General features: G+C 43.1%; 1 long non-coding RNA gene across 2 annotated transcripts; it reads right to left on the reverse strand.

Moving 5' to 3' along the window:
• Window positions 1–410: 410 nt before the first annotated feature.
• Window positions 411–25547, reverse strand: LOC129696707 (uncharacterized). Of its 2 annotated transcripts, XR_008723386.1 has the most exons (4): window positions 25410–25547; window positions 9164–9282; window positions 8007–8079; window positions 411–1221 (listed from the first exon to the last, which is right to left on the reverse strand). It is a non-coding gene; the product is annotated as an uncharacterized LOC129696707 (long non-coding RNA). The 2 variants fall into 2 exon arrangements; XR_008723387.1 differs by lacking the exon at window positions 9164–9282 and having other exon boundaries at window positions 25410–25546.

Genomic DNA, 25547 nt, shown 5'->3' on the forward strand with positions numbered 1-25547 from the left:
TACAGATGCACTATATTCTCAGATGGTTGTAGACGGTTGCACGGTCCACAGTAACAGGTAGGCTGGAGGTATCATCAAGGATCCCTGCCATCCAGACCATTCCCATTTCTCCCTTCTACATTCTGGACACACTGGAGCTTGAAAGCTTGTATGTCCAGACTGTAGAGCAGCATTTTCTCCACTGCTATCAGACTCCTGATCCAATCTGTTCTTTCCCTCCCCCTTCCCCATGGTGATGTCACATACTCTCAACACTACCTCATTCTGTTATTCCATTCTTGTATTGTTTATGTCTTTGTTCTTCTCAGATCTACTCTACAATCTTGCACCATTCTGCTGTTTTGCACTCAGTTTTATTCATTATTGCTGATCATTACTGAATATATACTGCGATTTGCATGTGAACTAGATTTACTAGAATGTTGCCTGGGTTTCAACAACTAAGTTACAGAGATAGGTTGAATAAGTTAGGTCTTTATTCTCTGGAGCGCGGAAGGTTAAGGGGGGACTTGACAGAGGTCTTTAAAATGATGAGAGGGATAGACAGAGTTGATGTGGACAAACTTTTCCCTTTGAGAATAGGGAAGATTCAAACAAAAGGACATGACTTCAGAATTAAGGGACGGAAGTTTAGGGGTAATATGAGGGGGAACTTCTTTACTCAGAGAGTGGTAGCTGTGTGGAATGAGCTTCCAGTGGAAGTGGTGGAGGCAGGTTCATTGGTATCATTTAAAAATAAATTGGATAGGTATATGGATGAGAAGGGAATGGAAAGTTGTGGTATGATTGCAGGCAGGTGGGACTAAGGGAAAAAAAGTTGTTTGGCACGGACTTGTAGGGCCGAAATGGCCTGTTTCCGTGCTGTAATTGTTATATGGTTATATGGTTAACTATGAATGTTATTGCGTTCTGATGCATGAAACAATAAACTGATCTGATTCCAAATTGGAAGCTAATTTGCAGCAATAGATCCAGGAAATGTTAAGTGCAGATGAACATGTGCTCATTGGACATATCTTCAGCAGGAATGACCTCGTAATATTTAGGGTTTGGTGTATTTATTTTTATTTCCACAGAGCCTTTTGAAAGCCTGATTCAGAATGCCAGCGTTTTTCATTGCTCTCACTGTCTGGTCTAGTCTGGTCACATCACTTTCAAAAACTGATAGAAGCCGAAAATGCAAGAATTCATTGTGCCTGAATCCCATCTGAATCACTAAATCTGGAAGAAAAAAAGGCAAAAAAACACGCATTAGATGTACTGCAGGTAAAAATTCAATTAAATTAAGCAGTGCAACTTGTTTGTATTTGTTAAACTAGTGTAAATGACCACAGAAATGAAATCACTATTAACGGCACGCAAAAAGAATATCACCTTGTTCTAAAGAAGGGTTTTGGCCCTAAACGTCACCTGTTTCCTTTGCTCCATAGATGCTGCCTCACCCGCTGAATTTCTCCAGCATTTTTGTCTACCTTCGATTTTCCATCATCTGCAGTTCCTTCTCAATCATCTTGTTCTAACTGTTACCAACATTTATTGGGGGAGAAACATGTCTTCAGATGTGCTAAATGTCCAAAAGATTGACACAAAAAGCTGTGGTAACTCAGCAGTAACAGGCAGCATCTCTGGAGAGAAGGAATGGGTAACATTTCGGGTCGAGACCCTTCTTCAGATCCAGACGTATTAACTCTCAGTTGTACAATCCCTGCTCATACTTGGTGCCATTGGCATTAATAAGGAATGATTCTCTCACATACTTTAGTGTTCATAACTAAGAACAAAATGTCTTCCCCCAACACCCTCTGCTATGCACAAACCTGGCCTCAACAGATCAGATTAATAAACATTTCCAATTTTCAACTGTTGCGGTTTCTAGCCTTTTGAGGAAGATTTTCAGATCCATTTTTGCCCCAGGTGTGAACCAATCAATTAATCAATCAACCTTTATTGTCATCTTGCAAAGCAACAGTTGTACAGTGCAAAATGAGAAGACGTTTCCCAGGGAATACCGGAGCATCACACATAAAACTTAAAACATTTCACACATAATAACAGTGAAAAAACAATCCAGTCCCTGATGAAACAGTATAAATAGTTAAAAGCAGGTAAAACAACATTAAAATACAATAAATAAATACAGTAAAAAGCTATCATTAAAGTGTCCAGGGCAGCTGATTTGAGTGGACAGTGACAGAGTTATTAAAATGTCAGTGCACAGCCGCAGAATCAGGGGGAGTGACTGTTTAGCAGCCTCACAGCCTGTGGTAGGAAGCTGTTTAGCAGTCTGGTAGTCCGGGCTTTGATGCTACGGTAACTCTTGCCGGATGGGCAGGAGATCCAGGTGTATGTGGAGGGGGTGCAGTTTGTCCTTAGCTATTCTCAGAGCCTTTTTCAGACAGTGGCTCTGGAACAGTTCTTGTACCGAGGGTAGGGAGACGCCAATGATCCTCTCTGCTCCCCTCACTACCCTCTGCAGAGCCTTCCTGTCCGAGCAGTTGCAGTTGGAGTACCAGGTGTTTATGCAGTACGTGAGTACTGACTCCACCGTACCCCTGTAGAAAGTCCTGAGGATGTTGGTGGGGAGTGAGGCCTGTTTGAGTTTCCTCGGGAAGACACGACATAGCCAACTTTTAAAAGATGTTTTGTTTTTCCGACTGACCAGACTTATGTACAGCAAGGCAATACAATGCAGGGTTCTATTAATAGATCTCAGGTGATGGACCAACTTTTAAGATAATAATTAGTTTGAGAACGAAACTACAACAACTGGAACATGTCTTTAATTGTAAGAGAATAAAGCAAACAAACAAACAAACACACAAATAAATAAATAAATAAACAAACACATAAATAAATAAATAAATAGATAAATAAATGAATAAATGGATAGATGGATAGATAAATAAATAAATAAATAGATAAATTGATAAATGGGTAGATAGATAAATCAATAAATAGATAAATAAATAAATAAATTAGATAAATAGATAGACAGATAGATAGATAAATAAATAAATAAATAAATAAATGGACGGATAGATAAATAAATAAATAAATGGATAGACAGATAGGCAAACAAACAAACAAATAAATAAACAAACAGATAAATAAATAAATAAATAAATAAATAAATAGATAAATAAGTAGACAAATAAATAAATAGATAGATAAATGAATAAATAAATAGATAGATAAATAAGTGATTGAATGAATAAATGAATAAATAGGCTGATGCATGGATGTACCAATGGATGAATGAACATATTCTAAAATACTGGCCAGTTGTGTAGTTTTGTTAAGATTTTGCTTTTACTATAATGCAGATATTTTTCAGTGAAAACATGAGCCTTGATTTCACTGGAGCCTGCAAGGTTTTGACCTGAACTGCCAATCATATGTACCTCAAAGTGGACATAAAACACAGAACAGTACAACACAGGAACAGGTCCTACGCCGACAATGTCTGTGCCAAATTCAGTATGATGCCAATTCAGACTTAACCCCATTTGCCTGCACATGCCCCGTTTGCATTCAATCCCTGCTTATTCATGCAAAACTCTGCAAAAATAAAATTGGAAAGCATTATTTTAGAATTGCAATTGCTCCTGGGCAGAAGTAGAAGAGGGTTTTTGCTTAAGCCCTCAATTGATAGCAGTGCAATTACTATTCCTAGCTTCTGCGGAACCATGCTATTACCTCTGGTTTCTCAACCATAAGTCTTGCGTTTCAGGCTGACAGCCAAAAATATAATTTGTCGAGGCTCACAAGAACCAGATGCCGAGAAGGCTGGCCATCAGGTTCAGTGAATGTGACATGGTTGTTGTTCTTTTCTAAGTTATCATTATTTTAACCTGCTGTTGTCACAAAGTGCTACTCCACATTCAAACCTCCAGAATTATTGCCCGTTTACTTGCTCACAAACTAGACATTCAGCACCCACATGGGTTACAATCCCCAGATGACAATCGGGCTAAGAAGTGGCAATTAATGTTCATGTTGTGTGATATAATGACTATCCAATGAGATCAGCCACTTCCCCTTGCCATTTAATAGCATTAGTATCATAAAATCCTCTATCGTCAACGTTCAGTTAAGTAATTGGTCTCACCACATAATTGCTAACCACTGGACTATGTTCAAGGCTGGGTAGTTTTTAGCAAGGAATTCAGTTCCTGACTTCTCAAAAACTTCCAAAGGTTTTGATTTAGGTTTAGGTTTGTTTTTTTGTACCAGTGTACAATGAAATGCTTTGTTTTGCATGGTATCTAATCAGTTCAGATTATACTGTACAAAATTATTATTACGCCAAGCTCGTGCAATAGGTAGATCAAAGATACAGAAAGTCAATATAGTTCTCAGAATTGTAGCACACTAGTTTCAGAGACCAGGTCCAATGTTGGCAATGGGGTAGAGTATCCTAGTTTATGGAGGAAATGTTCAGAAGCCTGATAACAGAGGGGAAGATGCTATTCCTGAGTCTGATGGCACGCACTTTCAAGTTTCTGTATCTTCTGCTTGATGGGAATATGGAGAAGGAATGACCATGATGGCGGAAGTCTTTGATTATGCTGGGTGTGTTTCTGAGGCAGCGTGAAGTGCAGATGGATTCAATGGTGGAGAGTTTAGTCTGTTGATGGACTAGGCTACACCCACAAGTCCACAATTTCTTCTGGTCTTGGACAGAGCAGTTCCCAAACCAGGCTGTGCTGCAACCCGACCGAATGCTTTCTATGGTGCTTCCAGTGGAAGTGGTGGAGGCAGGTTCATTGATATCATTTAAAAATAAATTGGATAGGCATATGGATGAGAAGGGAATGGAGGGTTATGGTATGAGTGCAGGCAGGTGGGACTAAGGGTAAAATAAAATGTGTTCGGCACGGACTTGTAGGGCTGAGATGGCCTGTTTCCGTGCTGTAATTGTTATATGTTATATGGTTAACACCAAAAAGCCAAATAACCAAACGGACTCATTGCCGAAAAGCCAAATAACCTAATGGACATGACGCCAATAGGCCAAATAAGCAAACAGACGTGACGTTGAAAAGCCAAATAACCTAATGGACGCGATGCGCTAAAGCCAGATAAGGAGGGTTTAGCCAGATAAGGACAGGAGGGTGGGGAGGATTTTTAATTTTCCTTCGCTGCTTTTGGACCTCGCGTCCGTTCGGTTATTTGGCTTTGCAGCGTTGCGTCCGTTCGGTTATTTGGCTTTGCAGCGTTGCGTCCGTTCGGTATCTCGGCTTCCACTTCTTCGCTTCGGCTTCTCGTCCTTCGACACCCCGTCTGCACACGGTTGCTTCAATGTGGCTGGTCCACTACAGATCGTCAGTATGAAGAAACACACTCTATATGTTCAGATAGGTGCATCTTCAACAGCACTTAAGGGAACTGATGTCTTCTTTGTACCTTCACTTCAAAAACCACAACAATTCCAGATGGGGACTCATTAACAGTTCATCCAGGACAATTAGGGGAAATGTAACAATTGTTAGCCTTGTCAGTGTCTCCCATCATCTGCCTTGTTCCTTAATGTTCTACTCTTGCTCTGCTTTCCCCTTCCCATTTCTCATCTACATGAGAAAGTGCAGTCTCAGATCCCATGCTGGTGACACAGTGGTATCTCGCTAACGTTGATCTCATTCACGCTGCTACCTCCATAGACTTTACAGAGATGTTCCCAGGAATGAGAAGATTAACCTATGATGAGCGTTTGTCGGCACTAGGCATGTACTCGCTGGAGTTTAGAAGAATGAGGGGGACCTCATTGAAACATAAAGAATAGTGAAAGGCTTGGACAGAGTGGATGTGGAGAGGATGTTTCCACTAGTGGGAGAGTCTAGGACTAGAGGTTATAGCCTTAGAATTAAAGGAGGTTATTTTGGGAAGGAGATGAGGAGTAATTTCTTTCATCAGAAAGTGGTGAATCTGTGGAATTCTTTGCCACAGAAGGCTGTGGAGGCCGCCAGTGGGATATTTTTAAGGCAGAGATAGATATATTATTGGTTAGTACAGGTGTCAGAGATTGTGGGGAGAAGGCAGGAGAATGGGATTAGGAGGGAGAGATAGATCAGCCATGATAGAATGACGGTGTACCCTTGATGGGCTGAATGGCCTAATTCTACTTCTATTCCTTATGACCATACGACATAACAATAAGCATTGCATGTCCTTAACCTAGTTCCCAAGCCTAGCAGCGGCTCATCCAAAAGCTCCCCATGACTTTCGCTCCGAACTTTAGTGCAATGATTAATGGATATTCCTTTAACTACCTGTGCCCCAGGCTCTATAATTTTCTGACAATATTTCAAACAATATACAATCAGCCTAGCGATATTTTTTTCCTTCAAACTGGATTGTGTAATCACCTATAATTTATCTAGGACACTCTAAACAATGTCACAAGCGTCCCCAGCAATTGAAAGTAAATCTTGTTACAATTATCGAATCTTGCACTAATATGTCAAACGATTGACAAAATATTTAAATTTTTTAGATGAAAGTAAACTCTAATAATCTCAGACTTTTAGTGTGGTTACGCAGGAAAGAAATCAATGCTGCAACAGCAAAGAGGATGCCTTTGACTTCTAGACCAGCGCATCAAAATAATTTCCTGAAGGATATGTTCACCTTTTTGAATGCTCCGCATGGAATCTATCAATGGGGGCCTCTGTCCCAATCTCATTGTACCTGCTAATGTTGCTGATGCTATGGGCAGCCAGCACCTGGAGGACAGTTCTCATCCCTGCCATGTTAAATGGCGAGTAGTTCCATAAGTCAAGTCAAGTCAAGTCAAGTTTATTTGTCACATACACATATGAGATGTGCAGTGAAATGAAAGTGGCAATGCTCGCGGACTTTTGTGCAAAAGACAAACAACAAAACAACCAAACAAATTATAAACACAATCATAACACACATATTCTTTTACATAATAAATAATGGATAATGGAAGGAAAAAACGTTCAGTAGAGTTAGTCCCTGGTGAGATAGGCGTTTACAGTCCGAGTACTAAGACTACTCATGGGACCAACCTTCATTGTCATAGACAAAAGCCACTGAGACACATGTCTAAGAAAATGTCTTGGAAGACATAGGTTTTTACTGGCTATAGAAAGTACAAAATAAATGATGGTTAAAGAGTCAATTGTCGCCATGGGCTTGGTGGACCGAAGGGCTTGTTTCCACACTGTAAATTAACATCTTTCCTATGACAGGGTGACCAAACCGATCACATACTCCAAATGTGGCATCACCAATATCTTGTACAACTGTAACATGACCTTCCAACTTCTATACTCAGATTGATGAAGGCCAAAATCCAAAAAGACATTCAGAGAATCTCTTAGCAGCTTCGCAGTGCTCAGATGACAGCTAAAGAAGGCGAGAGTCCACCAGCAGCTGTTAACCGGCTGTTCCAAAACGTCGGCAACCGCAGAGTCCGAGGCATTCACGGTAACTGCTGTGGGGTCATCGGCCAATGGCTGCACGAGCATAGTTGCCCAAGCCAAGGCCTCCTTCGCCCATTCAAACGCCACCGTGGCGACAGCGTCCCACTGTATCTGCCGTTCTTGCCGCTCTGCAACCGGAAAAGCGGCCGCCAAAGTTTGGCAGCGCCGGAACGAACCGGTAAAATGTGACCATCCCCACAAATTCCCAGAGGCCACGTACTGGAGCAGGCCGCGGGAACTGGCGGATTGCCTCAACCCTGTCAGGCAGAGGCACGCTGTCACGCGATGACCCAGGAGGCTGATAGCCCGGAGGCCGAACTGGCACTTGCCAGGGTTAATCACGATGCCATGATCACTGAGGCGTTGGAAAGGTAGACGCAGATGGGTGCAGTGTTCCTCTTGCGAGCGACTTGCCACGAGGATGCCGTCCAAGTAGACAAACAGGAAGTCAAGCCCGCACACCACGGTGTCCATTAGGCACTGAAAGGCATGCGCGGTGTTCTTGAGACCAAAGGGCATCCGCAGGAACTCAAACAATCCGAACAACGTGATAATTACCATCTTGGGGACATCTTCTGGTCGCTCAAGGATCCGGTGATATCCCTGGACTAGGTCAATCTTGGAGAATAACCTAACATAGAAATAGAAACATAGAAAATAGGTGCAGTTGGAGGCCATTTGGCCCCTTGAGCCAGCACCGCCATTCATTGTGATCATGGCTGATCGTCCCCAATCAATAACCCATGCCTGCCTTCTCTCCATATACCTTGATTACACTAGCCCCAAGAGCTCTATCTAACTCTATCTAAAATCCATCCAATGACTTGGCCTCCACTGCCCTCTGCGGCAGGGATTTCCACAAATTCAACAATTCTCTAGAGTGAAAAAGTTTTTTCTGACCTCAGTCTTAAATGGATTCCCCTTTATTCTAAGACTGTGGCCCCTGGTTCTGAACGCACCTCATCCTTCTAAACTCCAGTGAATACAAGCCTAGTCTTTTCAATCTCTCCTCATATGACAGTCCCACCATCCCAGGGATCAATCTCGTGAACCTAGGCTACACTGCCTCAATCACAAGGATGTCCTTCCTCAAATTAAGAGACCAAAACTGTACACAATACTCCAAATGTGGTCTCACCAGAGCCCTATACAACTGCAGAAGAACCTCTTTACTCCTATACTGAAATCCTCTTGTTATGAAGGCCAATATTCCATTAGCTTTCTTCACTGCCTGCTGTACCTGTAAGCCAACTTTCAGTGACCGGTGTACAAGGACGCCCAGGTCTCGCTGCACCTCCCCCTTACCTAACCTAACCCCATTGAGATAATAATCTGCCCCCCTGTTTTTGCCACCAAAGTGGATAACCTCACATTTATCTATATTATACTGCATCTGCCACGCATCTGCCCACTCACTCAACCTGTCCAGGTCACCCTGCAACCTCCTAACATCCTCTTCACAGCTCACTCTGCCACCCAGCTTTGTGTCATCCGCAAACTTGCTAGTGTTGCTCCTAATTCCCTCTTCCAAATCATTAATATATATGGTAAACAGTTACGGCCCCAACACCAAGCCTTGCGGCACTCCACTCGCCACTGCCTGCCATTCTGAAAAGGACCCGTTCACTACTGCTCTTTGTTTCCTGTCTGCCAACCAATTTTCTATCCAAGTCAACACCCTACCCCCAATACCATGTGCTCTAATTTTAGTTTACCTGGTATGTCTTTACGTTGCTGCTGTGACATGTTCTTCTATGCTGAAGAGTGACCTCAGTGGTGAAATCTCCTGATAAAGGCCGTTATTAAAATTTTGGACACGTATATCCTTTGGGAACTGTGGAAATGTTATTCATCAAAAAGAATGTCTTTTCTCAGTCTTCGACCATGTCCCCAAAGACAATAAGTTCCTAACATCATTCATTGTTTCTGCACGTGTAAGTTTGAAGGTAACAGTTGACTAGGCAGGTAAGGCAATGAAAATAAGAATCGAGTAGGCTGTATATACACTTGAAGTAGCAATTATAAAAACTTTCTATGCAACGGAAATAGCAGAGAAACAGACAGGTTACAAAGTGAATGTAACCATGGATCAGATTTCCCATACAGCAAAGGTAACTGTCAAAAATGCTGCTCATGCTGTTCAAGCCACAAGCAAAGAGGCGCTCAAGGCATTGCAAATAGCATTGAAATAAGATGCTGGTAAAATGAACGAAGCAATGCAAAAAGTTATCTATGCACTTCAGAGAAAGCAAAAACTGACAAACACATCTATGCAGCATTATAAGTACACGAGGGGATGTTTAAATGGTAAGTTGTAAACTAATAATTCACTGCATCCATCACAATGACATTAATAACTGATGTCACAATAACTATTCTGACCTCAAGATAACCAGTTTCTGAAATGTATGCCGATCAGTGATAGTTGAAAAACAAGTGTTTAAAATCTTTTTTAAAAAGTCACTGGTTGGTTGGGCTGAATCTTCCAGGCTATAACCAATGATTCGAATGGGAGACCATTAAAATTCAGCCATTCCTTAGGTAATAATGCTTGGATTGAATGTGGACCTCATGAAATATATCTGTGACTAAGCTACATCGGCAGACTTCATGTGGACCCTAGCCACAGAGTCTGAACATGTTGGGATTCCCCTGCACTTCACTGGGAATCTATCTCTGTGATCCAATGTCAAACAAACCAACTGAGGATCAGAAACCCATAGAATGGGAATTTCCAGCTCGGAGATTAGGAAGAATCAGGTAATTTGTTTTATGTTATTTATTTCATTTTATTTTAATGTATGAATCAATTTGTGATCTTTCAATATATTAATATATTTCTAAACTTTTTGGAGTAATCTTTTTAAAAATGTAGTTATTTTTAAGGATCGCTGTATGAGAGATACATTTAGGAACTGTTAATGAAGCCTGGAGTTTGACGGGGGTGGGGGGGGGGGGTTGGAGAGCTTGGTCCCCAACCTCACTGGAGAGAGGTATCAGAGATGCAGCCCCTGGGACTCAAGGACTACTATCATCTTACTTGCTCTTGCTCAGAGGAGATGACGCTGTTCTTGAATCTAGTGGTACATGCTTTCAAATTTTCAGAGTCATGGAGTCATACAGCATGGAAAATGGTTCTTCAGTCCAACTCGTTCATTTCGACCAAAATACCCTGTCTAAGATAGTCCCATTGGCCCACTTTTGGCCCATATCCCTCTAAACCTTTCCTGTCCATGTATCTGTTCAAATGTCTTTTAAACAATATTTCTACCACTTCCTCTGGCAGCTTATTGCATATACCACCCTCTCTATGAAAAAAACCTATTAAATGTTGTCCTCTCACCTTGAAGCTATGCCCAATAGTTCTTGACACCATACATTCACCCTATCTATTCCCTTCCCAATGTTGTCCATCTCTTTAAGAGCATCTCCTAGCCTCCTGCACTCCATGGAATAAAATCCAACCCTGCCCAAAATCTCCCTAGTGCTCAAGCCCTCGAGTCTTGGCAACATCCGTGTAATTCTTCTTTGCACACTTTCATTTTTCATGCCATCTTTCTTATAGCAGAGTGGCCAAAACAAAACACAATACTCACCAACTGAATCACCATCCTCACTAACATTTTGTACAACTGTAACAACACCCCAACTTCTATATGTAGTACCCCGACTGATAAACCCCAGCGTGCCAAAAGCCTCTTCACCAACCTATCTACCTGCGACACCACTTTCATAGAATTCTGTACTTGTACTCCTAACTCCCTCTGCTCTAAAACACTCACCAGGACCTTACCATTCACTACCTTGATTTGACTACTCAAAATGCAACATCTCACACTGATCTGAATTAAAATGAATTAGACATTCCTTGGCCCAATTGTCCAGCTAATCTAGATCCTGATGTGATTCTTGATAGCCATCTTTACTGTTTACGTTACCACCTATTTTAGTGTCACCTACAAACTAATCATTCCTTGTACATTCTCATCCAAATTGTTGATTATAGCATGACATCGAACAAACACACCATAGCATTCCTTCTGTCCAATAACACCTTCACCAAATCTTGTAACTGTAGACAACAAATAGGCTTTTGGAAGAAATTCCGACCTCACAATGTTCCAGATTACCCTTTTTGCCATAATTCCTTCCATAACAATCCAATTTTTTTTTTAAATGATAAAAACGAACCTTGCGAATGCATTCCCACTTTGATAGAATAACGCAGTACTTTAATCCCCTAAAAAGCTTTGGACTCAACCTCTGTCTCTAAAAAATCTATCCCCCCAACTTACCCTTAACCTTCTGACCTTCCTTGGACATACCATGATTTTTGACTATCACAAACTCTGATTTATAAAAGAATCACCAGTAATTGATCCAAATGAACCTCCATACGGCCTTGTCCACCTCACATTGTCAGCTTAGAATCTACCATGATTGACCTTCATTACAAGTATCATTTTGGTTTACTTCTTCAAAAAACTCAATCAGATCTCTCAACTATGATCTTGCCTTGATAGCATTCTTTGGCCCTTCCAAACCATTGCTGAGATGACAAATAGCTGGATTAGTTGGACATCGCTTTCATCTTTCGAGAGTTGGAGATTTCTTTCCAGTCCAACTCGTTTCGCAAAAGGACACTTCCTACCCAGATCAAAAGGTCCTTCATTATGCCAGTTTAAAAAGGCAACTGCAGCCTCCAATGCTTCCTACCTATCTCATTTTTCGAAGTTTTTGCACATGTAATTTGATTCACTACATTTTGTACAACTGATCACCCCGACTATAAAATCTAACCTTCCAGAGCAGGCTCTCATGCAGAATCTTATTAAAGAACTCACTGAGGTCCATATGGATAGATCTATGCTCTGCCCTCATTAGCATTTTTTGGTTACTTCTTCAAAAAACTCAATCAATCTATCAACTATGATCTTTTATGCACGAAACAAAACATTGCTGACTATCCCTAATTAACCTGTGTCATTCAAAATACAGTTTAGTATCTTCTGCAAGACAGGAGAGTGGAGACGAGCTGTGCATAGTCCTTCATTATGTTGTTTAAAAAGGCAACTGCAGATGCTGGAAAATCGAAGTTAGATAAAAGTGCTGGAGAAACTCAGCGGGTGAGGCAGCATCTATGGAGCGAAGGAAATAGGCAACTTTTTGGCCAAAACTCTTCTTCAGATGTAGGGTGGGGTGGGGAGGGGAGGGCGGGAAGAAGAAAGGAAGAGGTGGAGCCAGAGGGCTGAGGGAAAGCTGAGAAAGGGAGGAGACAGTGAGGGCTTCCTGAAATTGGAGAAGTCAGTGTTCATGCCGCTGGGGTGCAGACTGCCCAAGTGGAATATGAGGTGCTGTTCCTCCGATTTCCGGTGGTCCTCACTCTGGCCATGGAAGAGGCCCAGGACAGAAAGGTTGGATTCGGAATGGGAGGGGGAGTTGAAGTGCTGAGCCACCGGGAGATCAGGTTGGTTATTGAGGAACGGAGCGGAGGTGTTGGGCGAAGCGATCGCCAAGCCAATGCTTGGTCTCACCGAGGTAGAGCAGCTGACATCTAGAGCAACGGATGCAATAGATGAGATTGGAGTAGGTGCAGGTGAACCTCTGTCGAACCTGGAAAGACTGGTTGGGTCCTTGAATGGAGTCAAAGGGGGAGGTAAAGCGACAAGTGTAGCGTTTCTCGCGGTTGCAAGGGAAAGTACCCGGGGAGGGGGTGGTTGTTTTCATTAGACAGCGTGAAGTGTATACAGTATCAATGGGGATTTGGGTGCAGGCTGGTTTGTGTGATGGACTGGGCTGCATCCACAACTCTCTGCAATGTCTTGTGGTCTTGGGCACTATAGATGCTATTCCAAGCTGGTATGCATTTGACAATGACCACTGTGCATCTGCAGAAATTGGTAAGTCATCCCAAATTCCATTAGTCTTCTGAGGAAGTAAATAATGACAACAGTTGGGTCAGGTATTATCTTAATTCATTCGTTGACAAAATCATTAACTTTTCATTGAGTCAAGAGCATATTTTAACTTTTCCCTTATTTCTATAGCTTTTCTCTTCCGCATTTGTCACATTTGTCACAACACAGATCAGCCTATCCCACCCCAAAGACAACGGATAATACATGTGGAGACAAGAGAATGAAGATGATGAAATCTGGAGCAACAGACATTCTGCTGGAGGAACTCAGTGAAAAATACATTTGCAACATTCTCAACGAAAATGATAATGAAAATGAAAATTGTACACACTCAAAATTTATTCCCAGCACAGACTCAGAGCAATAACATAAATATTTTACTGTTAGGTCTTTGAGTGTTTTTATTTCTTTTTATCAATTAATGCTAAGAAATATAAGCTTTACTTATTAAGGGGCCCAGTTTGAAGATCTCATTGCAACAAATGGCAACATTCAGCAATACATCACATTCTTTCAGATAACAAAAATAGTTAATGTGGGCTGTGACAATAACTACTTCACATTTAAACAAAAGGAATAGTTCACCTCTGAGGAAGTCCAGGGTTCAAATATATAAGGATGAGCAGAGACCTTGTTTTCTGAATTTGAATTTGACTCTTTTTGATTTTTTTCTACCCTTGCTGTACTCTTTCTACACATTAGTATATTCTCCTAATGAGGGAGATTTTTTGTTTCATTTTGCTACTACATAGAAACAGGCTCTTTGGCCCATCGAGTCCATGCCGGCCAACAATCTTCAATTCACACTAGTTCTATGTTATCCCACTTGCACGTCCACCCCATATACACGAGGGGCAATTTATAGAAGTCTATTAATAAGCAAAGCCGCATGTGGGAGAAAACCGGAGCACCCTGAAGCAACCCACGTGGTCACAGGGAAAACATGCAAACTCCACACAGACAGCATCCCGAGGTCAGGATCGAATGTGGGTCTCTGCCACCGTGAGGAAGCAGCTCTACCAGCTGCGCCACTGTGCCACCCTTGTTTGTGGTATATGATCTACACACTAATGGTCAGGGTCACCTCTATATGAACCAAGCTCCTTCCTTGGTTCAGTCATTTCTTGGAAATGTCAAAGACTGGAAAGCATAGGTTTAAGGTCAGAGTGGAAAAGTTTAAAGAAGATGCGCAGGGCAAGTTTTTTTACACAGAGTGAGTGGTGGGTGACTGGAACATGTTTCCAAGAATGATGGTGGAAATAGGTACAATAATGCCATTGAAGAGCTGTAAATTGGCACATGGATTTGCAGCGAATGGATGGTAGGCCGTTGCCGTGCGGAATTTTTGAACACGGTCAGTTTTTCGGAGCCCCGTGCGATGTCGGGACCAGCTCCGCACGACTCCATACGGCTCCGGCGATCGAAGTGGGACCGGCCCCGCGAGGCTGTATGGCTCAAACGACCACGTTAGGTAGCGCTTGCCGCATGGAGTCGCATGCTCGTGGGACAGACCTTTTAGCATCGTGTTCAACACAGTTACTGTGGGCTGAAGGGCCTGTTCCTGTGCTGTACTGTTTATTTTTCTGAGGTCTAGAGAATACCTACTTGGCCTTCTCATTGTGTTCTAGCTGATGGCACAACTCAACCGTTCTTCTCTCACCAGAACATCGCAAATAGATTGCATCTCTGTCAGAGCAGAGGCACAAATAAGTCAAACAAGTGCCAAGGAGAATTAAAGATGAAATATGAACAGGGATTGGTCTGGTAAACACTCCCACCTCCTGCCCTAAAGTAATCTTAACCCCACAACCTTCTTCCTTTTAACTTGCAATTCTATTATAGTTAAAATGTGAAGATTATTGCTGTGAAAGATAATATTGTAAGGCTGAATTTCTATCGTTCAATTTGCGAGTGAAGCTACATTTTTGTCTTGAACACTGCAACATATGTTCAAAGAAAATATCAAGAGTCTTCTGAGAAAATTGAACTGTTTAGGAGCTCTTTAACCCCAAGCACTGGGTGGTATTTGTGTTTGCAGAGTTGGGTATAAATGTGTACATGTTGTGGATTATAGCATGGATTTAGAAGTATGCAAGGAATTCCCAAGACGTTAACATCAAGGTGAAACAGTTAAGAACAGGATTTACCTCAGGGAAACAGAACAGTAGTAATTGTGTTAAAGCCAGTGAATGGCTTTGATGTTCCACCTGCTGAGCCCTGGATAGCCAGCTGCAGGCTTACTTTCACCTGCCTTGGCATTCCTAGGCTATTATTTCATGCAACACCAGCAATGAGTGATCGGGGAAGGTTCAATCCAGGGCCTCCTAGGAAGGAGGGAGGGAGGAAGGTTGCAATGCTTGGAGGCACAAAAATAGTTTAGTTTAATTTAGTTTAGAGATACAGTGCGGAAACAGGCCCTTCAGCCCACTGATTCCGTGCCGACCAGTACACTAACATTATCCTACACACTAGGGACTCTTCATAGCCAATTAACATACAAACCTGCACGTCTTTAGTGTGTGGGAGGAAACTGGGGATCCCGAAGAAAACCCGCGCGGTAACAAGGATAATTTGCAAACTCCGTACAGTCAGCACCCGCAGTTAGGATCGCACCTGGAGCCGCAAGACGGTGATTGTATCGCTTCGCCACTGTGCTGCCATAGCTTATGCATATCTTAAAATGAACCTCTCCAACTCAAAATAGGCTCTGGCAATTTAATGAAAATATTGCCCCTGAGTACAGAAAGTATCACAAAAAGTCATCGGATGTTCTTGGGCAGTTAAAGAGCATTTTTACATATGTTAGTGCCAACACTGCAGGTGGGTGACAATGTACTGCAGTTTGGTGAATTTTCTTGAATTTTCGCCAAGATAATTTATTTACCTTAAGCATTAACCTCGGTTCATTCTGCCGGTGCAGTTTTAATTCAGACTATCTGACATCTTTATTTTTCATATTTAAAGTCAGAGAGCCATACGGAACGGAAACAGGACCTTCTGCCTAACTTGTCCATGCCGACCAAGATGCTTCATCTATGTTAGTCACATTTGCCCGCTTTTAGACAATATGACTCGAAGCCTTTCTTAAGCATTTATTAGGTATGTTACAAAACCTACCTGAATCGTCGTTGAGAATCTGCCCCACCGCGTGTGCTCGATTTTGGCGCTGTTTAGAGGGGGCGGGTTTAAAACGCGATTTTTACTAGGCTGTTGCAATCGAAAATGTTCAGCCTAGTAAATCATTAACGAAAAATCGCTGAAAGACCCCGTTGCAGAAGGTATTATTAGTTTTTATGGCCTTGTATAATAGTTATAGTAGTTTAAAAATCACTCTCTAAACCCGTGACCTCTCGCAGCCCCAGGGTTTTATAAAGCAAACAATTAAAGGTATGTACCTTATTTTTACATTAAATGGGGCTTGTATATAACCCTGTTTATAAAGTTTTCTATAGCGAGTAGTTCATTTTGGGCTCTTTATATCCCGCAGTATTTTTCTGGGCATTTGAGGGCACAAATCCAGTGCAATGTGAATGTTCTAAACCAGCGCGTTCACAGGAACCCACTAGAAAGCCGATTTAAAATGGACTTTAATTTACAACAATTGAACACTAAATTCCTTCCATTTGGCCTATAAATTGATGTAAATAAGATTTAAAAATCATGTTTTATTGTGAATTAATTGTGAATATTATTTGGACACTTAGGCTATTTAAAAATGTTAATCATTTATTAAGCAATGGATAGATGTTTAGATCTAGTAATTGAAGTTTGAAATTAGCTACAATTGGGTAACTAACTAATTATATGCTTTAATTTCAGGTCATCCAAGTAAGATTATTTTATATTTGTTTCAGAATGGTTCAATCTATGATAACTGAACATTTCATTCAGTTCTCTTAATTTTTAAGAAGGTTATGGGCTTTTGACTGTCCATGATCACAGCTTTTTTGTTATGTCCATAGAAAATCAATAGGGAACAAGATGCTAATTTCCGAGTATGAAAATGGCCATAATTTTTTTATTACGAGATATGAAAGTGAATTAGGTGTCAAATTAAACTTATTTTTATGCTTTATCTGATGGGATAAATTGCAGACTTGATTTTTTAAATCTCAAAATTTTGTAACATTGCTACATTTATCTGTCCAAGTATATTGAAAATGCTGTTATAATACCTGCCTCAACTATCTACTCTAGCAGCTTATTCCCATACACACATCCCCTTCTGAGTAAAAAAGTTGCCCTTCAGATTGCTATTAAATCTTTCCCCTCTCATCTTAAACGTGTGCCCTCTAGTTTGTAATTCTCCTGTCCTGGGATAAAGACTATCACTCTATCAATCCCCCTCATGGTTTTATAACCTCTATAAGTTCATCCTTCAGTCTCCTGCACATCTAAGGAAGAAAGACCTCATCAAAGTAACCTCTCCTATAGCTCACACCCTCGAGTCCTGAACTTACAGCTAAGAAGGAGGCCATTTGGCCCATTATATCTATGCCAGCTCTGACAGCAATCTAAAAAATACACACACCCTTTATTTCTCAAGATTGATCCCTGGGATGGCGGGACTGTCATATGAGGAAAGATTGAAATGACAAGGCTTGTATTCACTGGAGTTTAGAAGGATGAGGGGGTATCTTATAGAAACATATAAAATTATAAAAGGACTGGACAAGCTAGATGCAGGAAAAATGTTCCCAATATTGGGCGAGTCCAGAACCAGGGGCCACAGTCTTCGAATAAAGGGGAGGTCATTTAAGGCTGAGGTGAGAAAAAACGTTTTCACCCAGAGAGTTGTGAATTTGTGGAATTCCCTGCCACAGAGGGCAGTGGAGGCCAAGTTACTCGATGGATTTAAGAGAGAGTTAGATAGAGCTCTAGGGGCCAGTGGAGTCAAGGGATATGGGGAGAAGGCAGGCACGGGTTATTGATAGGGGACGATCTGTACCTACTCCTCATGATTGCGTGAGTTTTCCCTGGGTGTTCCGGTTTCCTCCCACACTTCAAAGAAATTCAGGTGTTTAGGTTATTTGGATTCGGTGAAAATTGTAAGTCTCTAGTGTGTAGGATAGTGCCATTAGACGAGCAGATATCTGTATATTATTTTGTCATGAAGTGTAGGCACTGCCAGAGATTTGATTTTTGTCTGGTTCAACAGTTGCAAATAAACCGTGGGAGTCGATATTTTTCAATTTGGTTTGAGGTTCTATGAATATATTGTGTTTCTATGTGTTCATCAATCTTTGCCTTTCAGCTATCAGTTTCAAGATATCTGCAAGTTACCAATATAGGACTGAATGCGATTCATGTGGACTCTGTTTTTCCTTTGTGGTTTAGAAGCAGGAAATGAGGAGAAAGGGATGAGGTTCCCTTGAGGGGTCTGTCCTGCCAATTCACCCTTTCCTTTAGTTCAGAGCAACTTATACAGGAGGAAGGGAAAGGGAAGATATTGTGGATCACACATATGAATGAAAGCACATGAGGAAAAGATGTATTGGGCGGCACAGTGGCGCAGCTGTTAAAGCCGCAGCCTCACAGCGCCAGAGACCCTGGTTCGATTCTGACCTTGGGTGCTGACTGTGTGGAGTTTGCACATTCTCCCTGTGACCGAGCGAGTTTGCTCAGTCAAGTCAAGTCAAGTTTATTTGTCACATACACATATGAGATGTGCAGTGAAATGAAAGTGGCAATGCTCGCGGACTTTGTGCAAAAAGACAAACAACAAAACAACCAAACAAACTATAAACACAATCATAACACACATATACCTTTACATAATAAATAATGGAAGGAAAAACGTTCAGTAGAGTTAGTCCCTGGTGAGATAGGCATTTACAGTCCGAATGGCCTCTGGGAAGAAACTCCTTCTCAGCCTCTCCGTTCTCACCGCATGGCAACGGAGGCGTTTGCCTGACCGTAGCAGCTGGAACAGTCCGTCGCAGGGGTGGAAGGGGTCTCTCATGGTATTGTTGGCTCTGGAGTTGCACCTCCTGATGTATAGTTCCTGCAGGGGGACGAGTGAAGTTCCCATAGTGCGTTCGGCTGAACGCACTACTCTCTGCAGAGCCTTCTTGTCCTTGGCAGAGCAATTCCCAAACCAGATGGTAATGTTCCCGGACAAGATGCTTCCACCGCCGCTGCGTAGAAGCACTGGAGGATCCTCGGAGACACTCTGAATTTCCTCAATTGCCTGAGGTGGTAAAGGCGCTGCCTTGCCTTACTCACGAGTGCTGAGGCGTGTGATGCCATGTCATATCTTCGGAGATGTGGACTCCCAGATATTTAAAACAGTTCACCCTATCCACAGGATCCCCATTTATCCTCAATGGAGTGTACGTCCTCGGATGATGTGCCCTCCTAAAGTCCATGATCAGCTCGTTCGTTTTTTTGATGTTCAAGAGGAGGCTGTTATCCTGGCACCAGAGTGCTAGACCAGCCACCTCCTCCTGGTAGGCCTTCTCGTCGTTGTCTGAGATCAGGCCCACCACCACAGTGTCATCAGTGTGCTCCGGTTTCCACCCACATCCCAAAGACATGCAGGTTAGTAGTTAATTAGCCTCTGTAAAATTCCCCCTAATGTGTAGGGAGTGGGTGAGAAAGTGGGACAACATAGAACTAGCGTGAGCCCTGTCTCCATGCTGTATCTCTCGAAACTAAAGTAGACTTCTGTAAATGATTGACTCTTTGTGCTATTCCACCAACAAGGGTCATATCCTTCTTATCATTCCATCATCACCTTCCAGCACCAACCCCATATCCCTCGATTCCCTTAATATTTAAAAACCTACTAACTCCTACCTTGAATGCAATCAGCATCCTGCCTCTGTGGCCCTCTTGGATATAGAAATAAAAGGATTTGCAACACAGTGGATGAGGGAATTTATTCTCATCTCTGCATTCAATAGCCAACCCCTTATTTTAAGACTGTGACTCGTAATTTTACACATCCCAACCAGGGGCACAGCTCAACTCCGAATCTATCTGCCAGAATCTGACAAGTCCTACAGTAAGATTGTTACATCTAAGGTACTGGAAGAGAGAAGGTGGGAGACAGTGAGAAAGGGAGGGAAGCATGGAATGCAAACGTCCCCGGGTGTTGTACCTCTTGTGAACAGTCACCCACTTAGAAGCTGTCGGGACAGAAGACGTTATCACACTGAATGGCAGACTGGCTTGCGAAGCAAAAAGGGCTGTTGAGCCAAAACTAAAGAGGCCGACGTCAGGCAATGCCATGGTAGTTGGAGACTCCATTGTGAGGGGTACGGACAGGGGTTTCTGTGGCAACAGGCGGGATTCGAGGATGGTGTGATGCCTCCCTGGTGCCAGGATCCAGGATGTCACGGACAGAGTGCAGAAAATCCTCAAGGGCGAAGTTGAACAGCCGGAAGTGGTAGTGCATGTCGGCACTATCGATGTCGGAAATAAGGGGATGAATATTGTGAAACGTGACTTTAGAGATCTCAGAAAAGTGCTGAAAAGCAGGACCTCCAGGGTGGCTATCTCCGGTTTGCTTCCAGTTCCCCGTGCTGGCGAGAGCAGGAACAGGGAGATACGGGACCTGAATGTGTGGCTGAGGAACTGGTGCACGGGGCAGGGATTTAAATTCTTAGATCACTGGGATCTGTTTTGGAGTAAAGGGGAACTGTACAAAAGGGACAGATTGCATCTTAACAAGTGGGGGACCAGCATTGTGGCAGGCAGGTTTGCCACTGCTACACGGGTGGTTTTAAACTGAATAAGGGGGGTGGGGTGTCAAATGGGATAGTCAAGGACGGAGTTAAATGGAAAGGGAGTAAAGGGATGGTTAAAGACCCCAGAATTAACGGGAAAGAAAGCTCACTAAGGGATAGGAGAGTATGGCCAAGTGTAATAGGGATCGATGTGAAAGGTGAGATGCGTAAGGAATTGTAAATATTGTATATGAATGCGCGAAGTATAAGAAGTAAAGTAGATGTGAGCTTGAAGCTCAGTTAGAGGTTGGTAGATATGACATTGCGGGGATTACCGAGACATGGCTGCAGGAGGATCGGGCATGGGAACTTAATATTCAGGGTTATACATCCTATAGAAAGGACAGGCAGGTGGGCAGCGGAGGGGGGTGGGGGGGGGTAGCTCTGCTGGTGAGGGATGGAATTCAGTCCATTGTGAGGGAAGACATAGGGACAGACGAGGTAGAGTCACTGTGGATTGAGTTGAGGAATTGTAAAGGCAAGAAGACACTCATTGGTGTTATCTACAGACCCCCAAATAGTAGCCCGGATGTAGGGTGTAAGTTGCAGCAGGCAGGGCCGGCCTTAAGCCGATTGGACCGATTTCACCTAATTGGGCCCCTTGCCTAAGGGGGGCACCGCGTTAATTTTCCGAATTTCATACGGAAATACAAATTCGCTTTGTTAAATAAAGATTGAAAAAAAAAAATTTGCCATACGGATGTTTTTACAAAACGAACATGGATAACAACCGCACAGCCATCAGACACAAATGATTTGTTAACTACTACTGTTAGCACTTGTTAACAGCCAGTAGTTAATAAGTAGTTATACAATGTGTCATCAATGCATCGATCTACATTCCTCAGTAAATGTAATTGTGTTTTGAGCAAGTATTAATGGCGCTGCGTTCCTTTGAATACAATTCACACGGCGTCATTAATACGTGCAAAACACAATTACATTTACTGAGGAATGTAGATCGATGCATTAATAATGACACATTGAGAATTTTTTTAAACTCACCATCATGATTGAGGGCTTCTTCTTGGTGAGCAGGTTAGTCATTCAATTTACCTACCGACCCAAGTTGTGTCTCTCTGTCTTTCTCTTTTGCTCTCTCCCTCTCTCCCTCTCTCTCTCTAGCACGCACTCTCTCTTCCACTCCCCATCTCGTCTCTCTCTATCTCTCTCACTCCCTCTCTCTCACCCTGTTGCCTCGGCATTCCCTGAATCAATGACGTTTTGCGGTAGACAGAAATGTTGGAAAAACTCGGCGGGCGAGGCAGCATCCATGGAGCGAAGGAAATATGCAACGTTTTAGGTCGAAACCCTTCTTCAGACTGGTCCGAAACGTTGACTATTTATTTCGTTCCATAGATGCTTCCTCACCCGCTGAGTTTCTCCAGCATTTTTGACTACCTTCGATTTTCCAGCATCTCCAGTTCCTTCTTAGACGTTTTGCGGTGACGGCTGCATCTGCGGTTCCTTTCTGTTGGGGGGGGGGGGGGGGAGTCCTGGCCCATGGCGGCTGCTGATAATTGATATGTTCCCTCCACGGGTGCTGCCTTGCCTGCTGAGTTCCTCCAGCACTGTTTTTTGTTTGGCTCTGAAGTTGAAGGTGGACCCCCCTGTGTCTACCTTCAACTCCTCGTCTGTGGTGGCTCAGCGGGACCGGCAGGGGCTCTGGGGAGAGGGTTACGTTTCTGGTTGAGAACCTTGTTCAGACAATCACAAGTACTCTTACCGACGAGAGTTCAGTTCAGTCTGAAGAAGGGTCTTCTCTCCAGAGTCGCAGTGCTGCCTCTCCTTGAATTTTCAAGGCAGCCTGGGTGTTTATTACTATATCCATCACAACAGTCAATTATGATTATATGCTTTAATTTCAGGTCATCCAAGTAAGATGTTTTATATTTGTTTCAGAATGCTTCAATATATTAACTGAAAAATTCATTCAGTTCTCTTACTTTTTAAGAAAGTTATGGGCTTTTGACTGTCCTCGATCACAGCTTTTGTGTTAAGCCAATGGAAAAAAAGCAATAGGAAACAAGATGCTAATTTCCGGGTATGAAAATGGCCATAACTGTTTTAATACTGAAGATATCAAAGGGAATTATGTGTCAAATTAAACTTATCTTTATGCTTTATCTGATGGGATAAATTGCAGACTTGATTTTTAAGATCACCGACTTTTGCTAGAAAATGTACCTGCATCTTCGAGGCCGAAGGTCAGGTTGTTAGCCAAGAAAGATAGACTTTGTTATCCGTCAGCACAGCAGCATCAAGAACGATGTTGCTGTACTGAGGGATAGCCAAGTCTTTACCTCATTGCTAGCAGCTTATGGGAAGCGGCTGTAAAGTGGGAAGCAGCTGTGAAAGGACAGCGCTGCTGGGGGAGGGAGGCAGAGTTCCTTTTATAGCATGTGAGTAGTCTGTCCAGGGGTAAAGGTGCGGGGAGGGCCGGAGCATTGAGAAGGAGAGGGTTGGGGATCATGCCAGCATCCAGCTCAAGAACGGGTCAGCGGGCGATGGATAACAGGACAGCGGGCGGTGGAGATTACTCCATGTGTCAGGGTGAGTAACCTCAATTGGTGCTTTGTTCTGGCTGACACAGGAGACTCCACCGCCCGCTGTAACGTTATCCATTACCAGCTGACCCGCTCCGCTCTATGATCTTTGCTTTTGAGCTGGTCCCCTGACTGTTCAGACAGAGAGCACTGCCAGAGGTGAGCGGGCCGCAGAAGGCGCTGAGATGGCAGTCGGTTCCGCTGTCCGGATGATGGTGGCTGCTCGTAGCCACGCGAGCTGCTTCTATCCTCGGCCACAATGCGGTGGCTCCGTGCCCGGAGCGCCGCGGCAGCGATGTGTGAGAGGGTTACTGGCATGAACCCCAACCCCCTCAAAGCAAGAATTTCATTGTCCTATCAGGGACACATGACAATAAACTCTCTTGAATCTTGAATCTTGCCTCTCAACACTCCCACAACTTTACCCTTGGCCAGACTCCCCACACGCTGTGAAAGGAACTCTCCCCCCAATTGGTCCCTTGAACTAGTATAGTCATTCAATAAGATGACAACTGATTCATCTTGTCCCGGTGTGCTCCCGTTTTCCCCACCATCTCTCCACCCGCCATCACCCTCCCCCCCCCCCCCATTAAGTAATTCAGAAAGAAGGAGATTTGGAAGCCTTGGGCAAATTGAATTGTTACTTCATTTATTTTTATTTTTTATACAGAGAGGAGAACAATCTGCGCATGCGCGGTTTAAGGTTTTTTAAAAGTCGATTGACTGTCATATTACTCATGACACGTGCCTGAAGGTGACTCATTTATAATTATATATTTATATTTTCATGAAAAGTGTACCCAATTGGGCCCCGCACCTCCTAAGGCCGGCCCTGGCAGCATGAGTTAAAACTGGCATGTAACAAAGGTAATGCCACTGTGGTGATGAGGGATTTCAATATGCAGGTAGACTGGGAAAATCAGTTTGGTTCAGGACCCCAAGAAAGAAAGTTTGTAGAATGCGTCTGAGATATAACCATATAACCATATAATCACTCGACCTCCGCGCGGCTTCCGGTTTGGTCGCGCTTGCTGCATGCAGGCGCATGCTGGTTGGACCGGCCCTGTACGGGGATCACTCAACCTCCGCGCGGCCCCCGCTTCCGGTTTGGTCGCGCTCGCCGCATGCAGGCGCATGCTCGTGGGACAGGCCCTTTATACTCCTAATCATTCGTTCTCAAATCCTCTCTGTGGAAGAGAATCCCATAGGTTCACTACCTTCTGGGTGAAGAAACTTTTCCTCACCTAAGGCAACCCCTTAATCTTAAACTGTTCCCTCCTGGGTTTTCAGAATTTATTTCCGATAAATGTTTAGAGGCTTTCCCAATGATAATCGCCTGTAGACCCTTCTGGTCTATAGAATAACTTCCTTCGAATAATTTATGTTTCGATGAGATGACCTCTAATTCTTTAAAATTCAGCTCAATCTGCCCAATTATTCCACATGAGACAAACCTTTCACTCCAACAATTAACAAAGTGCACCTTCTCAGATCTGCATCCAATATATTCACCCCTTAAATATAGGGACCAGAGCTGTGCACAAGAGTCCAGCTGAACTCTCACATACAGATGTTTACAGTAAACTTTCAAGCTCGGATCTTAGCGTGGTCGAGCAGTTTAGTTTAGATTAGTTTAGAGATAGAGTGCGGAAACAGGCCCTTCGGCCCATCGAGTCCGCACCGACCAGTGATCCCCGCACATCAACACACACTAGGCCACACACTAGGAACAATTTACACATGCACCAAGCCAATTAACCTACATACCTGTATGTCTTTGGTGTGTGGGAGGAAACTGACGATCTTGGAGAAAACCTACGCAGTCACGGGGCGAACGTACAAACTCCGTACAGACAGCGCCCAGCGTCGAGATCGAACCCGGGTCTCTGGTGCTGCAAGTGCTGT

The sequence above is a fragment of the Leucoraja erinacea genome, chromosome 4, assembly GCF_028641065.1.
Source record: "Leucoraja erinacea ecotype New England chromosome 4, Leri_hhj_1, whole genome shotgun sequence".
In the NCBI taxonomy this organism is placed as follows: domain Eukaryota; kingdom Metazoa; phylum Chordata; class Chondrichthyes; order Rajiformes; family Rajidae; genus Leucoraja; species Leucoraja erinaceus.